Source organism: Rattus norvegicus, chromosome 7, assembly GCF_021556685.1.
Source record: "Rattus norvegicus strain SHRSP/BbbUtx chromosome 7, alternate assembly SHRSP_T2T, whole genome shotgun sequence".
Taxonomy (NCBI): Eukaryota; Metazoa; Chordata; class Mammalia; order Rodentia; family Muridae; genus Rattus; species Rattus norvegicus.
The window spans coordinates 13303000-13309389 of record NC_141540.1 but is presented as its reverse complement, the minus strand read 5'-3'; positions in this window follow the sequence as shown (position 1 = coordinate 13309389).

Genomic DNA, 6390 nt, shown 5'->3' with positions numbered 1-6390 from the left:
TCATCAAGAGAATGAGGGTTCCTGTTTAAATCTTACATTATTCTTTTATTCTTTCTTCACTGATAGGTCATTTAAGAAACAACTCAGCTGGGTGTTGAGTCGCAGGCCTTGGGAGACAGGCAGATGTATTTATGTATTTGAGGCCAACTTAGATCACGTAGTGAGTTCAAGATGCCATGCTATGTAGAGAGCTAAGTCTCATAAAATCCAAAACAAAAACATCAATAACATTCCCTCCACCCCCAAACAAAACATCCATGTCTCTCATGGGTCTTTTTCGAATATTATCTGGATGTAGTGAGAATATTGTAATATTGTTATCTTTTAAAAAACTGAATATTATAGGATTTTTTTTTTTTTTGGCTTAAACCCAGGTATGAGGACATGGGGATGATTCACAGCAGGTAACTATAATTTGCCTTGTGCTCTAGGAGAGGTGTTATTTTGTCAGAGGCAGATTCTTTGTGCAGTTGTGTGACATTTGTAATTCTGGGGACTTTTCAGAGGGCATATAAATGCTAATGCCCAGGGCTGGGGATTTAGCTCAGTGGTAGAGCGCTTACCTAGGAAGCGCAAGGCCCTGGGTTCGGTCCCCAGCTCCAAAAAAAAGAACCCCCCCCCAAAAAAAATAAATAAATAAATGCTAAGGCCCTGACAGGTGCTGTGGGTTACTGGGATGCTATTGGCCATGATTTGTTAAGTAGTCATGCACAAAGAAACAAGAAAGTAGATATCCTGATGATGAAAATCAAAGTTGCCCAAGAAACTCACTCTCCATCAGCAGGATGGTATTGATAACCTCACTCCCTTCTCCCTCTATACTTTTTCCTCTCCTATTTAGTATTAGAGGTTTGAAAGGGTGGGAGAGGGGCTGGGGATTTAGCTCAGTGGTAGAGCGGTTGCCTAGCATGCACAAGGCCCTGGGTTCGGTCCCCAGCTCCGAAAAAAAAGAACCAAAAAAAAAAAAAAAAAAAAAAAAGAAAGGGTGGAAGAGGAGGAGTGGGGAAGGGTGAAAGAAAGAAGAATCCTCAAAGTAACGAACAGCTACTACATCTAAACTCACCTCTAGTCAACTAAGTCTGTTGTCCTCTTATCAAAAGAACTGTGTTAAAAATAACAACGAGAAGCAATTTGTAAAGCCTATTCACAAAGACATAGATAATTCATTCAATTCTTCAATGACCATGTACCAGGGACTTTTCAGCACTGGAAAGAGATGAAAGGCAGAGGCCTAATGGGGCCTCTTCAATTTCAGCATTATAAAGGCATATTTAGGGTTAGAATGTTGTCTCAACAGTACTGATCCTGTTGGGTACCCAACTGTGTTTCCTAGCACCCACATCAGATGATTCAGAACTATCTGTAATTCCAGGTGCAGAAGGTCTGATGCATTCTTCTGGCTTCTTTGGGCACCATGTATACAAATGAAAGACACACCCACATCCACCCCCACACACATACATGGGACTATACATTGTAAAACATGCCTTCTTCACATGTATATGTTATTTTTTTTAATTTTTTTAAAACATTTATTTATTATATGTAAGTACACTGTAGCTGTCTTCAGACACACCAGAAGAGGGCATCGGATCTCTTTACAGATGGTTGCCAGCCACCATGTGGTTGCTGGGAATTGAACTCAGGACCTCTGGAAGAGCAGACAGTGCTCTTAACCACTGAGCCATCTCTCCAGCCCATGTTATTTTTTTAAATATGAGTAATTCAATTTACATGTATTGTGACAGCCTTGGAGTCAAGTTGTGTGAGAAGTCTTAGTGCTCATGAGAACACTCCTAAAAGAGACAAGTCTTTTGACCTTAATTTCTTCAAATCACAGATTGTTTTGGGACTTCTCTCAGGTGTAGCAGATAGTAGCAAGTGAGAATACTCATCATTGATTGCTGTTGTTCAATTCAAAGTTTAAACTATGCTTTGTATGCTAATGTTGGAAACCATGTGTGTGGCATCTGTGCTTGTTCTTGTCAGTGTACACAGCTTGAATTCATGAGAACTTTACTCAGGTAGCATTTCTTTTTTTTTTAAAATATTTTATTTATTTATTATATATTATGATTACACTGTCGCTATCTTCAGACACACCGGAAGAGGGCATCAGACTCATTTCAGATGGTTGTGAGCCACCATGTGGTTGCTGGGATTTGAACTCAGGACCTTGGGAAGAGCAGTCGGTGCTCTTAACCACTGAGCCATCTCTCCAGCCCTCAGGTAGCATTTCTTAACCCTCAGTATAAATTGACTCAGGCACTGAATAATGTTGGCTATTGCATGAGACATTGGTCCAGCACTTTGTTCTCTCAGGAATCCATACCTGTAGAACATTGACAGACGTTGAAAAGGGAGTGTAAATCAACCATGAGGTAAGAGAGTGGGAACCCTCACAGCATGTGTGTGAGAATGATGGAGCAGAAACCAGGAATGGCTTTGCCTTAGGTTGAACTTGTGTATTTTGAAAGAAAGTATCTATTAAGGTTCTTATAATTTATGATTATAATTCCTGTTTGCTATAAGGAGCTTAGATGAGGAATTATGGGACAGTTTGGAAGAATATTGGAAAGGAAGATGAGCGTCATGTGTAAGAGATAATAAGTTCCTGAATAAATCAAGACCAGATAGTCAAACTTCCAAACTGGTAAGAGAGGCAGATTTCCCTGTTTAAGCAAACACAACCTCAGCAGCTGAGAGCTCCAGAAGCTTCATTGCTTTAGTTTCTTTTAGATACGGATTTTCCAGTGCCTGAGAATCAGCCTGAAGCATGGGGTGAGGAACTTGGTTAACCTAAAATGCCTATCGTCTCCTGATGAGGATTTAGGAGAGCTTGTTTTACAACCTAGGGGATTTATCAGTTTCTTCCCTGCATCACAAACCACACAAGTAAATTTCAGTAAAATCAAAATAATCAACACCTAATTATACACCGGCCAGTCTATTTAGAACTCCAGAAGGACGGATGGCATTGAACGGTGCTCTTGAATTATTTCAAGAGGCAAGGGGAGAGTTACAGCTATGGAGTCAGGCTAAAAGGCATTTCACGTCATGTGGATCTAAATGGTCTTTAAATCTATTTTCCCCACTAAGTTATCTCCTACAGGTCTTACAATAGCAGACAGTAACCTTTGGAGCAGATTTCTTTTCAATGCAAGGGTCAGAATACGGGAGCTGCTCTCCTCAGTCTCCTTGCTGAATTATTAAATCATGGGATGTCCTGATGCCAACAATCACATGGGTGTGATAATTGCTGCAGTCTGGTACCTCTACCTAATGTGTTTTTAAGAGCGTTACACACTCTGTGGGTTTTCAAACTTCGTAGATTACCACAGAAGGGTAGGAGATCCTTATCCAGCTGGCAAGATGTGATAACTGAACTTGTTATCACAGAAGTTGTCCAATCTTCTGCCATTCCACACGCAGGGACTATATTTATTGGTGGCTACTCCAATGATGTAGGAGGAGGGATTCGTGTCCCAGATACTTTCTGTTCATCAACCTATTAATACTTCATTTTCCTCAACCCAACAATTGGACCTAGCTGATTTGATTTCTCTATTGTGGCTAATTAATAAACCCTTACATATCATTTCAGATTCTGCTCATGTAGGATTATTTGCGGCAGTAAAAATGGCTTTAACTTCATCTTTACTTCCTGTTACGCTCCCAGTACAATGGAACTATAACATCCGTTTAAAGCCTGCTTGCGTCCTTCGTTCATTACTCATCACTCTGTAGCCTCCCTGGTTTTACTGCAGAAGGGAGTAAACCAGCTGATGCATTAACCTGTCTTATCTTTGCTTCTCTCAAACAGGAGCACCAACACCTACCCACTGATGCTAATAGACTTCTTGTACCACTTCCCGCTTAACCAACCTTGACAATCGTCAGACTATCATAGAACATCAAAACAATTCATAAAAGTGAAAAGGAGAACACCAAGTGCTGGTTATATTTGATTTTTACTTTTCATAATTTTTTTTTTTCGGAGCTGGGGACCGAACCCAGGGCCTTGAGCTTGCTAGGCAAGCGCTCTACCATTGAGCTAAATCCCAACCTGATTTTTATTTTTTAATGTATTCATGTTACATCCTAATCACAACCCCCTTCTTCCAGTCTTCCCAGCCCTTCCCCTTTGAGGAAGGGGAGACTCCCCCTCCACTGGGTACCAACCCACCCTGGCATATCAAGTTACTGCAGAACTGGGCACATCCTTCCTCACTGAGGCCAGACAAGGCAATCCAGTTAAGGCAACAGGATCCATAGGCAGGCAGCAGAGGCAGAGGCAGCCCTCACTCCAGATGTTAGGGGATGTACATGTACATCCACATGCACATCTGCTACATGTGTGTGGTGGCCTAGTAGCCCATGAATGCTGTTTCGTTACTGGTTCAGTTTCTGGGAGCCCCCAAGGGTCTGGGTTAGTTGACTTCATCTTTCTGTGGAGTCTATCTCCTCTGGGTTTCCAAGGGGCACTCTTGCACTTTCTTCTTAACCTTTAAAAATTTGCCCACAGGTCATATATGTTCAAAATCTCACAAACATTTCTCTACAGAGCATTCTGAATGGCCTTTAGACAGGGCTGTGTAGTTTAGACTTGGAAGCCCCCTTGGCTTCAGAAAGGGGTATTCATCTGTCATTGCAGACAGATCTGTGAAATCTATTTCAATAAAGTAAAGCACTCCAATGAACCTGACTTTACTATTTTATCTCACCCAAATCCTTTGCTTATAAATGTCAAGATAAGGGGAAATTTAAGAGTCCATTTCTGTGCCAGGTAGGCTGCTTACTGGTGCTTGTATCCAAGCCTTGTGTCCTGAGTTGGAATCCATGGGGTAAAAGCAACAGGACTAATAGCCTGAGGGAGGACCACTTTTAGGTGTTATAATTATGTATTTCCAAAATATTTATGACCCCAAAATGTCAGTGACAAATTTGTTATGAACCCCTACTTGGCCAAGTGTGTTATAACAACATTGTGTGAGGAACAGAGAGAATGTGCAGAGAGCCATCAAGTCTAACATGAAAGAATTCAGGGGCTGTACTCTAAGCTCAGTTTGTAGCCTGCTTGCCTAGGATGCTGAGAACCCTGGTTTCCATTGTTAGCATAGCAAACGCTGGGTTTGCTGGTCTACTCCTGTCATCCAGCACTCAGGAGGCATGGGCCGGGGGTGGGGGTGGAGGTGGGGAGGCTCAGGAATTTGAGGTCATCCTTGACCTCATTGCTGAGTCTGAGGCCACCCTGGGTTATACCAGACTCTGTCTCAGAACAAAGTAAGAAGAAAATTCAGTTGGAAGAGAAAGACTGGTGTTGTTGTAAAAATATAATAATAAGATGGTAATGTTGGTCTTTTTTTTTTTTCTTTTTTTTTTCGGAGCTGGGGACCGAACCCAGGGCCTTGCGCTCGCTAGGCAAGTGCTCTACCGCTGAGCTAAATCCCCAACCCCTAACCCAGACAGCTTTAAGATCTAAGTATCATATTCCAGGACTGAAACACTGGTGGAACAAGTGGTCCGTAACTGTGTGCCCTGCCAGACGGTAAACGCCTGACCCTGGTAAAAGGTTCCGGGGAGACAGACCGGGCCTCTCCTGGGAAGTAGCCTTCACTGAAGTAAAACCAGGCAAGCATGGGTACAAATACCTTCTGGTTTTTATAGACATGTTTTCAGGATAGGTAGACACCTTCCCTACCAACCAGGAGACTGCTACAGAAGTAGTCAAGAAAATACTGGAAGAAATCTTTCCCCGGTTCAGAGCGCCCATGGTAATCAGATCTGATAATGGCCCTGCCTTCGTTGCCAAGGTTAAAAGGTCTACAGGTGGTAATGAAGTGTGTTCACAGTTGGCAGCTGCCTACCAGCCAGGGACCCCTGAGACATCTCATCAGTTCCAGATTGGAGACTCAGTCTATGTGTGGCGATACTGAGCCTAGACTCTTGAGCCCTGCTGGAAAAGACCCTACCTGGTGCTACTGACTACACCAATGACTGTTAAGGTGGATGGGACAGTTGCCTGGATCCATGTCTCACATGTGAAAGCAGCCCCCCTGATGGAGGAAAAGGAAAAGGATCACTCTAGCTGGAAAGTCCAGGCTACTGAGAACCCCTTGAAACTAAAAATCACCAGGAAGTTCAAAGATGTGGTTTCTCCCCTTGGCACTGGCACTGTGCCTTAGCTCCCTCCCCTTGTGTCCTGCCGGCTCCAGCCCCCAACAACCATGCAACCAAACCTGACTGGGGCGGGTGATGTGGTGTAGAGTTTATCCAAGGTCACTACGCTAAACTCATGGTGGCTGGATCTGTTCCCTGATATCTGTACCCTGGCTGTTGGGGCCACAAACTGGGATCTGGAAGGACATACTGGCCTTTAGACAGCTCCCA